This window comes from Mus caroli, unplaced genomic scaffold, assembly GCF_900094665.2.
Source record: "Mus caroli unplaced genomic scaffold, CAROLI_EIJ_v1.1 scaffold_12570_1, whole genome shotgun sequence".
NCBI lineage: Eukaryota > Metazoa > Chordata > Mammalia > Rodentia > Muridae > Mus > Mus caroli.
Window position 1 is genome coordinate 25639 of NW_018388986.1, and position 12952 is coordinate 38590.

Below are 12952 nucleotides of genomic sequence, written 5' to 3' on the forward strand. Positions count from 1 at the left end.
ACACACACACACACACACACACACACACACACACACACACAATGAGTTGTGACTATCCTTTGAGTACCTTTATTTGTCATATCAGGCTTCTGAACTCAGGGTTTTTAGAGTACTTTCCTTTCTCTATTTAAGAAATCTGAGTTTAAATAATTTCCTCTTCTTAAAACTAATTTCCTCATTAATGTTACATATCCAACATTTGCTTAGGTATGCATCTCTGAAAATAAATTCCCAGGCAGATTTCAGTGTGTTAAGGAGCTCTGATTTTAGGCTACTGAAAGATTCACCATGAGACTTGAGATCTTATAAATAATCAGTTCTCGTAATTTTTCAAGAAAATAAATAATCTTTGTAGTTTAGCTGCATAATATGTTACTGTATTATTTTAAAAATGGAAAGTTAAAATTTTAATGTTCTCAAAGCCCAAAATGATAGATATATAAGGCAATAAATATATAAACTATANCTAAAAATGATCATTCATTATAAGTATCTAGATTATATCATCAAATTAGAAACTCTACCTCTATCCATAAAATATTGATAATTTTAACATTAAATTTAATAAGAAATTTTTAAAAGCAATTTTATTTGATATTTTCTCCATTTACATTTTCAACGTTTTCCCAAAAGTCCCCTATAAACACCTTACTCCCCAAACCAACCAATCCTGCTTCAAGATCTGGCATTCCCCTGTACTGTGGCATATAATCTTCGGAAGACCAAGGGCTTCTCTTCCCTATGACAGCCAACTAGGTGCTCTTCTGCTACATATGCAGCTAGAGACACAGATCTGGGGTACTGATTAGTTCATATTGTTGTTCCTCTTATAGGGTTGCAGACCCCTTAAGCTCCTTGGATATTTTCTGTAGCTCCTCCATTGGGGGACCTATGTTCCATCTAATAGATGACTGTGAGCATCCACTTCTGTATTTCCAGTCACTGGCATAGCCTCACAAGAAACAGCTATATCAGGATCCTGTCATCAAAATCTTCCTGACATATGGAATAGTGTCTAGTTTTGGTGGCTGATTATGGGATGGATACCCGGGAGGGGCAGTCTCTGTAACTCCTTCCATGGGTACTTTTTTCCCCATTCTAAGAAGGAACGAAGTATCTATACTTTGGTCTTCTTTCTTGAGTTTCACGTGTTTTGCAAATAATATCTTGGGTATTCTAAGATTCTGGGCTAATATCCACTTATCAGTGAGTGTATAGCATGTGTGTTCTTTTGTGATTGGGTTACCTCACTCAGGATGTTATCCTCCAAATCCATCCATTGGCCTAGTAGTTTTATAAATTCATTGCTATTAATAGCTGAGTAGTACTCCATGGTGTGCATGTACAATATTTTCTGTATCCAAGCTTCTGTTGAGGGATACCAGTTTTTTTTCCAGCTTCTGGCTATTATAAATAAGGCTGCTATGAACAAAGGGGATCATGTGTCCCCTATACACTTCCCCCCCCATACACCCCTGCTCCCCTACCCACCCACTCCCACTTCTTGGCACTAGTGTTCCCCTGTGCTGGGGCATATAAAGTTTGCAAGATCAAGAGGCCTCTCTTCCTAATGATGGCCAATTAGGCCATCTTCTGCTACATATGCAGCTAGAGATATGAGCTCTGGGGTTACTGGTTAGTTCATATTGTTGTTTCACCTATAGGACCTCAGATCCCTTCAACTCCTTGAGTTATTTAGCTCCTCCATTGGGGCTCCTGTGTTCCATCCAATAGATGACTGTGAGCATCCACTTCTGTAATTTGCCAGGCAGTGGCATAGTCTCACACAAGACAGCTATATCAGGGTCCTTTCAACAATATCTTGCTGGCATGTGCAATAGTGTCTGCATTTACTGGCTGATTCTGGGATGGATCCCAGGGTGGGGCAGTTTCTGGATGGTCCTTCCTTCAGTCTTAACTCCAAACTCTGTCTCTGTAACTACTGCCATGGATATTTTGTTTCCCATTTTAAGAAGGAATGAAGCATCCATCTGTTGGTCTTCTCTCTTCTTGATTTTCTTGTGTTTTGCAAATTGTATCTTGGGTATTCTATGTTTCTTGGCTACTATCCACTTATCAGTGAGTGCATATAAAGTGACTTCTTTTGTGGTTAGGTTACCTCACTCAGGATGATATCCTCCAGATACATCCAGTTGCACAAGAATCTCATAAATTCTTTGTTTTTAATAATGAGTAGTACTCAATTGCGTCAATGTATCACATTTTCTGAATCTATTCTTTGTTGAGGCATATCTGGGTTCTTTCCAGCTCCTGGCTATTATAAATAAGGCTGCTATGAACATAGGGAATCATGTGTCCTTATTACCAGTTGGAACATCTCCTGGGATTATGCTCAGGAGAGGTATTGCTAGGTCTTCTGGTAGTACTATGTCCAATTTTCTGAGAAACAGCCATTCTGATTTTCAGAATGGTTGTACCAGCTTGCAAACCCACCAAGAATGGAGGAGTCATTGCCTTCATCTGCTGTCACTGGATATTTTTTTTTTTTTTGGTTTTTTTGAGACAGGGTTTCTCTGTGTATTCCTGGCTGTCCTGGAACTCACTCTGTAGACCAGGCTGGCCTCAAACTCAGAAATCGCCTACCTCTGCCTCCTGAGTGCTGGGATTAAAGGCGTGTGCCACCACTACCTGGCCTGAATTTTTTATCTTAGCCATTCTGACTTGTGTGAGGTTGTGTGAGATCCTCAGGGTTGTTTTGATTTGTAATTCCCTGATGACTAAGGATGTTGAACATTTTTTCAGGTGCTTCTTAGCCATTTAGTATTCATCAATTGAGAATTCTATCTTTAGCTCTGTACCCCATTTTAATGGGGTTATTTGATGTTCTGGAGTCCAGCTTTTGAGTTCTTTGAATATATTGGATATTAGTCCCCAATCAGATTTAGGTTTGCTAAAGATCCTTTCCCAATTGGTTGGTGGTCCTTTTGTCTTATTGACAGTGTCTTTTGCTATACAGAAGCTTTGCAATTTTATGAGGTTCCATTTGTTGATTCTTGATCTTACAGCAGATGCCATTGCTGTTCTGTTCAGGAGTTTTTCCCCTGTGTCTTTATCCTCGAGACTTTTCTCACTTACTCCTGTACAGGTTTTAATGTCTCTGGTTTTATGTGGAGTTCCTTGATTCACTTAGACTTCAGCTTTGTACAAGGAGATAAGAATGGATCAATTCTTATTCTTTTACATCGCAACCACCAGTTAAGACAACACCATTTGTTGAAAATGCTCTCTCTTTACCACTGGATAGTTTTAGATACTTTGTGTTGTTTAATTTCTGGGTCTTCAATTCTTTTCTATTGGTCTACCTGTCTGTCACAGTACCAATACCATGCCTTTTTTTTTTTTTTCATAATTGCTCTGTAGTACAGCTTGAGGTCAGGCATGGAGATTCCCCCAGAGGTTCTTTTATTGTTGAAAATACCTTTTGCTATCCTAGGTTTTTTGTTATTCCAGATCAATTTATAAATTGCCCTTTCTAACTCAGTGAAGAGTTGAGTTGGAATTTTGAGGAAGATTGCATTGAATATGTAGATTGCTTTCAGAAAGATAGCCATTTTTACTACATTAATCCTGCCAATCCATGAGCATGGGAGACCTTTCTGTCTTCTGACATCTTTTTTTATTTCTTTCTTCAGAAACTTGAAATTCTTTTCATACACATCTTTCACTTCCTTAGCTAGAGTCATACCAAACTATTTTTTTTATTATTTATGACTATTGTGAAGGATGTTGTTTCCCTAATTTCTTTCTCAACCTGTTTTTCCTTTGTGTAGAGAAAGGCCACTGATTTGTTTTGAATTAATTTTATATCCAGCTACTGAACTGAAACTGTTAATCAAGTTTAGGAGCTCTCTGGTTAAATTTTTTGGTCAGTCATGTATAATATCATATCATCTACAAATAGGGATACTTTGACTTCTTCCTTTCCACATTGTATCCCCTTGATCTCCTTTTGTTGTCTAATTGCTTTTTCTAGGACTTTAAATACTATATTGAATAGGTAGGGATAGAGTGGGCAGCCTTGTGTAGTCTCTGATTTTAGTGGGACTCTTTCAAGTTTCTCTCCATTTAGTTTGATGTTGGCTACTGGCTTGCTGTATATTGCTTTACTATGGGTCTTGAATTCCTTATTTTTCCAAGAGTTTTATCATGAATGGGTCTTGTATTTTGTCAAATGATTTCAAGAATCTAATGAGATGATCATGTGTTTTTTGTCTAATGATTTGATTTTTTTAATTAGGTATTTATTTCATTTACATTTCCAATGGTATCTCAAAATTCCCCCACACGCTCCCCAACCTACCCCCACCCCACGCACCCACTCCCAATTCTTGGCCCTGGCTTTCCCTTGTACTGAGGCATATAAAGTTTTAACAACCAATGGGCCTCTCTTTCCACTGATGGCTGGCTAGGCCATTTTATAATACATTTGCAGCTTGAAACACGAGCTCAGGGGATACTGGTTAGTTCATATGTTGTTCCATGTATAGGGTTGCAGATCCCCTTAGCTTCTTGGTTACTTACTGTAGCTCCTCCATTGGGGGCCCTGGATCCATCCAATAGCTGACTGTGAGCATCCACTTCTGTTTTTTCTATGCCCCGGCATAGTCTTACAAGAGATAGCTATAACTGGGTCTTTTCAGCAAAATCTTGCTAGTGTATTCAATGGTGTCAGCGTTTGGAAACTGATTATGGGATACATCCTTGGATATGACAGTTTCCAGATAGTCCATCCTTTTGTCTCAGCTCCAAACTTTGTCTCTGTAACTCCTTCCATGGGTGTTTTGTTCCCAAATCTAAGAAGGGGCAAAGTGTCCACACTTTGGTCTTTGTTCTTCTTGAGTATCTTCTATTTTGCAAATTGTATCTTATATCTTGGGTATTCTAAGTTTCTGGACTAATATCCACTTATCAGTGAATACATATTGTGTGAGTTCCTTTGTGATTGGTTACCTCATTCAGAATGATGCCCTCCATGTCCAACCATTTGCATAGGAATTTCATAAATTCATTCTTTTTAATANCTGAGTAGTACTCCATTGTGTAAATGTACCANATTTTNTGTATCCATTCCTCTGTTGAGGGNCATCTGGGTTCTTTCCAGCTCCTGGCTATCATAAATAAGGCTGCTAAGAACATAGTGTAGCATGTGTCCTTTTACTGGTTGGAACATCTTCTAGATATATACCCAGAAGTGTTATTGCGGGAAGATCTGGTAATACTAAGTCCAATTTTCTGAGGAATCATCAGACTGATTTCCAGAGTGGTTGTACAAGCTTGCAATCCCACCAACAATGGAGGAGTGTTCCTATTTCTCTAACTGGCTAAATTATGATTTGTTTATATAGTATATTAAGTTGGTGGATTTCTGTATATTAAACTATCCCTGCATCCCTTTAATGAAGCCAACTTGATAATGATGGATGATCGTTTTGATGTGTTCTTGTATTAGTTTTGCAAGAATTTTATTGAGTATCATTCATAAAGGAAATTGGTCTAAAGTGCTCCTTCTATAATGGGAATTAATGTGGTTTAGGTATCAGAGTAATTGTGGCTTCATAGAATGAATTGGGTAGAATACCTTCTGTTTCTATTTTGTGGAATAATTTGAAAAGAACTGGAATTAGGTCTTCTTTAAAGGTCTGATAGAACTCTGCACTAAACCCATGTGGTCCTGGGATTTTTTTGGTTGGGAGAAAATGACTGCTTATATTTCTTTAGGGGAAATGGAATTTTTAGATGTTTAATCTGACTCTGATTTAACTTTGGTACCTGGTATCTGTCTAGGAAATTGTCCATTTCATGCAGGTTTTCCAGTTTTTTTGAGTAAAGACTTTTGTCATAGGATCTTATCATGTTTTTGGATTTCCTCCTGTTTTGTTGTTATGTCTCCTTTTTCATTTCAGATTTTGTTAATAAGCATAGTGGGCCTGTGCCCTCTAGATAGTGTGGCTAGTGGTATACCTATCTTTTTGGTTTCTCCAAGAACCAGCTCCTGGTATGGTTGATTCTTTCTATAGTTCTTTTCATTTTCAATTGTTTGTTTTCAGCCCTAAGTTTGAATATTTCCTGCCATCGACTCCTCTTGTTTGAATTTGCTTCCTTTTCTTCTAGAGCTTTTAGGTCTGCTGTCAAGCTGCTAGGGTATACTCTCTCTAGTTTCTTTTTGGCAGTACTCAGAGCTATGATTTTACTTCTTAGGAATACTTTCAGTGTGTCACATAATTTTGGGTATGTTGTGGATTCATTTTCATTAAGTGCTAAAAAGTCTTTAATCTCTTTCTTTATTCTTTCATTGACTGAGTAATTATTGAGTAGAATGTTGTTCAGCATCCATGTGAATGTTGGCTTTCTTTTATTTATGTTGTTATTGAACATCACCCTTAGTCTGTGTTGATATGATAGGATGCCTAGGATAATTTCAATATTTTTTTTATCCGTTGAAGCCTGATTTATGGCTGATTTTATGGTCAATTTTGGAGGAGATACCATGAGGTGTTGAGAAGAAGGTATATCCTTTTGTTTTAGGATAAGATGTTCTGTTAAATCCATTTGTTTCATACCTTCTGTTAGTTTCAATGTCTCTCTGTTTAATTACTGTTTCCAGGATCTGTCCATTGATGAAAGTGGGGTGTTGAAGTCTCCCACAATTATTGTGTCCTATGTAAATTGTGCTTTGAGCTTTACACTAAAGTTACCTTACTGAATGTGAATACCCTTCATTTAGAGCATGTATATTCAGAATTGAGAGTTCATCTTGGCAGATTTTACCTTTCATGAATATAAAGTGCCTCTCCTTGTCTTTTTTTTTTTTTGTAACTTTGGGTTGGAGGGTTTTTTTACCCCATTATTAGAATGACTACTCTTTCTTGTTTCTTCAGACAATTTGCTTGGAAAATTGTTTTCCAGCCTTTTACTCTGAGGTAGTTCCTGTCTTTTTCCATGAGGTGAGTTTACTGTATACAGCAAAATGATGTGTCTTTTTAATGTAGTCAGTCTGTTGGTCTATGCTTTTTTATTGGGGCATTGAGTCCATCGATATTAAGAGATACTAAGGGAACATAATTGTTGCTTCCTGTAATTTTTGTTGTTAGCATTGGGATTCTGTTCTTGCAGCTCTCTTCTTTTAGGTTTGTTGAAGGATTAGGTTCTTGCTTTTTTAGAGCATAGGATCCTTCCCTTTATTAAACTTTGAAGTGCTGGATTCATGGAAAGATATTGTGTGAATTTGTTTTTGTCATGGAATACCTTGGTTTCTCCACCTTTGGTGACTGAGAGTTTTGCTAGGTATAGCCTCCTGGACTGGCATTTATGCTCTCTTAGGTCTGTATAACATCTTTCCAGGATATTTTGGCTTTCATAGACTCTGGTGAGAAGTCTGATGTAATTCTAATAAGTCGGCCTTTATATGTTACTTGATATTTTTCCCTTCTGCTTTTAATAATATATTTTTATTTAGTGCATTTGTTGTTTTGATTATTATGTGTTGCTGGAATTTCTTTTCTGTTCCAGTCTATTTGGAATCTGTAGATTTTTTTGTATATTCATGGTCATCTTTCTTTAGGTTAGGGTAGTTTTCTTCTATAGTATTGCTGAAGGTATTTACTGGCACTTTAAGTTGAAAATCATCATTCTCATCTATACTTTCATCCTTAGGTTTGGTTTTCTCATTGTGTCCTGCATTTCCTGGAAGTTTTGATTTAGGATCTTTTTGCATTTTGCAATTTCATTAATTGTTATGTGCATGTTCTCTAAAGAATCTTCTGCCCCTGATATTATCTCTTCCATCTCTTGTAATTTGTTGCTGATGCTCACATCTATGGTTCCTGATTTCTTTCCTAGGATTTCTATACCCAGAGTTGTCTCCCTTTGGGTTTTCTTTATTGTTTCTACTTCCATTTTTAGATCTTGGATGGTTTTGTTCAATTCCACCATCTGCTTGTTTGTGTTTTCCTGTAATATTTTTAAAGGACTTTTGTGTTTAGTCTTTAAGGACTTCTTCGTGTTTTGCAGTTTTTTTCCTGTATTTCTTTGAGGGATTTTTGTGCTTCCTCTTTAAGGACTTCTACCTGTTTAGCAGTGTTCTCTGTATTTATTTAAGTGAGTTATCAATGCCCTTCTTAAAATTCTCTACCAGCATCATGAGATATGATTTTTAAAATCTGAATCATGTTTTTCAGGTGTGTTGGGGTATGCAGGATGTGTTGTGGTTTGCATATTGAGTTCTGATGATGCCAAGTGGTCTTGGTTTCTGTTAGAAAGATTCTTATGTTTGCCTTTTGCCATCTGTTAATCTCTGGTGTTAGATGTTCTAGCTGTGTCTGGCTGGAGCTTGTTCCTCCTATGATTCTGTTAGCCTCCATCAGCACTTCAGGGAGTCCAAATCTCTCCTGAGTCCCAGTGGTTAGAAAACTCTCTGAAGGCAAGCTCTCCTCTTTCAGGGAAGGCACACAAAGTTCTTGAGCTCAGATCCACCTCCTGGTTGAGTTTTAAGGCCCAAAGGAACCCTATCCAAGAATCTCTGTTGCTTCTGCAGCCCATGTGCTCTTCTGTGCAGACTGGTCTCTGAGAGACCTGTGATACAAGATGGCACTCCCACATGAGGCCCTGGGTCAGACCCCTCTCTGAAGTCTGACTCTCCTCAGGGATTTTAAGATCCTGGGTGTGCTAGTGTGCTGGTGGTGTGGAGAGTCCTGTGGTGACAGTGAGCCTGTCAGCTGAACTTGTGCCCATGGTGGCCAAGGCTAGTGTCGAGCAGAATGAACCCCAGCTGCTGGTAGGGTTGGTTTCCCATTTCAGTGTTCCTGCTGGCATAAGCCCCTCTGGGTTGTTTTGAAACAGATGTTTTATTCCACTCAGCAGTGATCCCACAATCATGGGTGTGCTAGGGCACCTGAAGTGTGGAGAGTCCCAGCTGCTGGACTGCTGGGTTTCCAGTGTCCCTGTTCCTGCGGACACAAGCTCCTGGGTTGTTTTGGAACAGATGTTGTGGTTGGCTCACCAGTGATCCCAAGATCATTGACATTCTAGGACCCCTGTGGTGTGGAGAGGCCTCTGGGGACTTTCAGAACTTCCAGGGAGTTCACTTGCACGGTGTCATGGTGCTGTCCACTAAGAAAAAAATTCAATCAGACTGTGGTTGTAAAAACAAAATTGATTTTATTTTTCTTAACAACAACAAAAAATCAAAGCTCAAGTATAATTGGATCAAGGAACTCCACATAAAACCAGAGACTCTGAAGCTTAAAGAAGAGAAAGTGAGGTGAAAGCCTCAAAGATTTGGACACAGGGGAAAAATTCCTGAACATAATACCAATGGCATGGGCTGTAAGATTTAGAATAGACAAATGGAACCTCATAAAATTGCAAAGGTTCTGTAAGGTAAAAGACAATGGCAATATGACAAAAAGGCAACCAATAGATTGGGAAGGCATCTTCCCATTCCTAAATCTGATAGGGGACTAATATAGAGTATAAATAAAGAACTCAAGAAGCTGGACTCCAGAAAATCAAATATCCACATTTAAAAATCGGGTATAGAGCTAAACAAAGAATTCTCAACTGAGAAATAACAAATGGATGAGAAGCACCTGAAAAAAATGTTCAACATCCTTAATCTTCAGGAAAATGCAAATCAAAACAACTCTGAGATACCAACTCACACCAGTCATAATGGCTAAGATCCAAAATTCACATGATAGCAGATGCTGGTGATGATATGGAGAAAGAGTAACACTCGTCCATTGATGGTGGGATTGCAAGCAGGAACAACCACTCTGGAAATCAGACTGGCTGTTCCTCAGAAAATTGGACATAGTACTACCAGAATATTCAGCAATATCTCACCTGGGCGTATGCCCAGAAGATGTCCCAACCGGTAAGAAGGACACATGGTCCACCATGTTCATAAAAGCCTTATTTATAAAAGCCAGAAGCTGGAAAGAACCCAGATACCCCTCAGCAGAGGAATAGATACAGAAAATGTGGTACATTTACAGAATGGAGTACTACTCAGCTATTAAAAAAATGAATATATGAAATTCCTAGGCAAATGGGTGGACCTGGAGGGCATCATGCTGAGTGAGGTAACCCAATCACAAAGGAACTCACACAATATTTACTCACTGATAAGTGGATATTAGCCCAGAAACATAGGATACCCAAGATATAAGATACAATTTGCTAAACACATGGAATTCAAGTAGAAGAAAGAGCAAAGTGTGGACACTTTGCCCCTTCTTAGAAATGGGAACAAAACACCCATGGAAGGATTTACAGAGACAAAATTTGGAGCTGTGAGGAAAGGATGGACCATCTAGTGATTGCCATATGCAGGGATCCATCCCATAATCAGCTTCCAAACGCTGACACATTGCATACACTAGCAAGATTTTGCTGAAAGGACCCAGATATACTTGTCTCTTGTGAGACTATGCCGGGGCCTAGCAAACACAGAAGTGGATGATCACAGTCAGCTATTGGTTGGATCACACGGCCCCCAATGGAGGAGCTAGAGAAATTACCCAAGGAGCTAAAGGGAACAGCAACACTATAGGTGGAACAACAATATGAACTAACCAGTACCCCGGAGCTCTTGTCTCTAGCTGCATATGTATCAAAAGATGGCCTAGTCGGCCATCACTGCAAAAAGAGGCCCATTGGACTTGCAAACTTTATATGACCCAGTACAGGGGAACCCCAGGGCCAAAAAGGGGGAGTGGGTGGGTAGGGGATTGGGGGGGTGGGGGTGGGGGACTTTTGGGATAGCATTGAAAATGTAAACGAGGAAAATACCTAATAAAAAATAAATTAAAAAAAAAACTAAAAAAAGAAAATAGGAGCACATGTTAAAAAAAAAGCCCATTAGATGTAATGAAAGCATTTAAAAATAACTCTAACTTTTCAAAAACTATGAACTTAGTTTGTCAAATAAATGATAACTGTGATATATTTAAACTTTAAAGTGAACATGTTTCATACATCAGGAAGTTATCGTTTAGTTCAAAGTTAAAAGGAAAAAAAATTAATGAAAGATCTTAGCAAGTTAGGTATAAAACTGAGTATTCATGCTGTGGCACCTAAAATTACTGCATTGCCACAGTTGGTATGTTAAACCTAATGGAAGTATTAGAGATGGGAGACACAATAGATAAGGTTTGTTAATAACAAAAGGCAAAGAATAATTACATGTACCTATATTACACTTGATTCAAAGAAGCTGAGGTACATCTCAGAAAATACATTTGTAAGATTTTTGAAAAAAGAAACAAATCAGTCCTTTGTGTGTTACTAATATAAAACAACAAAAAAAACTATTTTCATTTACCAGAAAACTAAAATAAGACCTATATTCATAATAGGGATACATATTGGCAGCAAAAAAGTAACAGTTTCAATTTGACTCCCACCCAGGAAAATAACTCCCTTTAGGTCATTTCCACCCAGAATTAAGTTTAGACCATTTCAAACTAGAAAGGATGCTGTCACATGAATAAGAGAATGTGAACATACTTCAAATTTCCTGCTGATGTCCAAATACAATATTTTTTTATTTTATCCTAGGAGTCTCCTTTAATTTCCATATAAAAATGATTCAGAATATTTCAGAACTGTCTGAATTTATTCTTGTTGGGTTAACAGATGCACCATTCCTGCAAACTCCTTTATTTATCATCTTTACTCTCATTTATTTGACAACATTGTTTGGGAATCTTGGGATGATCATGCTGATTCTGCTGGACATCAGACTCCACACTCCCATGTACTTTTTCCTCAGTAACCTCTCTCTGGTGGACTGTGTTTATGCCTCAGCTGTCAACCCCAAGGTGATGGAAGGGTTTCTCACAAAAATAAGATCATATCCTACAATGCCTGTGCTGCCCAGATGTTCTTCTTTCTAGCCTTTGCTATTACTGAGAGTTTTATCCTGGCCTCAATGGCCTATGACCGTCATGCAGCAGTGTGCAAACCCTTGCATTATTCCACTACTATGTCAACTATGATTTGTGTCCTGCTTCTGGATGGATCTTACTTAAGTGTACTCCTACAATCTTCCATCCATGTTTCCTTCACATTCCAACTCTCCTTCTGTCATTCTAATGTAGTCAATCACTTTTTCTGTGATATCCCCCCACTATTAGCTCTTTCTTGCTCCAGTATTTACACAAATGAAATTATACTCTTTATGTTGGCAGCATTCAATGTTGCTTTTACTCTATTAGATATATTGTCCTCTTACTTACTAATTTTGGTTGCAATTCTGAGAATTCGCTCTGCTGAGAGCAGGAAGAAGGCCATTTCCACCTGTGCATCCCACCTTACCACTGTTTCCATCTTCTATGGCACAATTATCTTCATGTACTTACAGCCCAGCTCTAATCACTCCATGGACACTGACAAGTTGGCATCTTTTTTCTACACCATCGTCATTCCCATGCTGAACCCTCTTGTATATAGCCTGAGAAATAAAGAAGTCAAGAATGCATTCAAGAAGGTTGCTGGAAAAGCAGTTCTTTCACTGGGATTAGTCAAATAACTGTAAAGTGTATTGCAGTTCTGGGCATATTGTTTATATGTATTTTCTGTGTATTCCTTTTTGATTCAGACAATATACAGCTAATGTTGGATATGTTATCATAGAAATTGGGTGCTTTAATTTAAAAATCTAGACTGTAATCCTAGATAGTAGAATACCCAATACGGCCCCTCACTTCATGTGTTATCTGCTGTTTAGTAAATATTTCCTCTGAATTGAGATATTGTTTGCTTGAGAGATTATGGAGATTATAAGACTCAAGAAGTAAATAAAATTACAATGCTCAGATGTGTCAAAAATTTAAGATTCAGGACGCCAATGAAACTTACTAGTATCCTGAGCTCAGAACTTTATAAGAGTCACATAGGCTAGTCCATTGAACCATAATAGCAAACTAAT

General features: G+C 38.0%; 2 pseudogenes; one reads left to right on the forward strand and one right to left on the reverse strand.

Annotated features, from left to right (window-relative positions):
• Positions 1-9920, reverse strand: part of LOC110287882 — a 19233-nt pseudogene extending 9313 nt beyond the window's left edge.
• A 1686-nt stretch (positions 9921-11606) lies between these two features.
• LOC110287883 lies at positions 11607-12553 on the forward strand (annotated as a pseudogene).
• Positions 12554-12952: the final 399 nt, after the last annotated feature.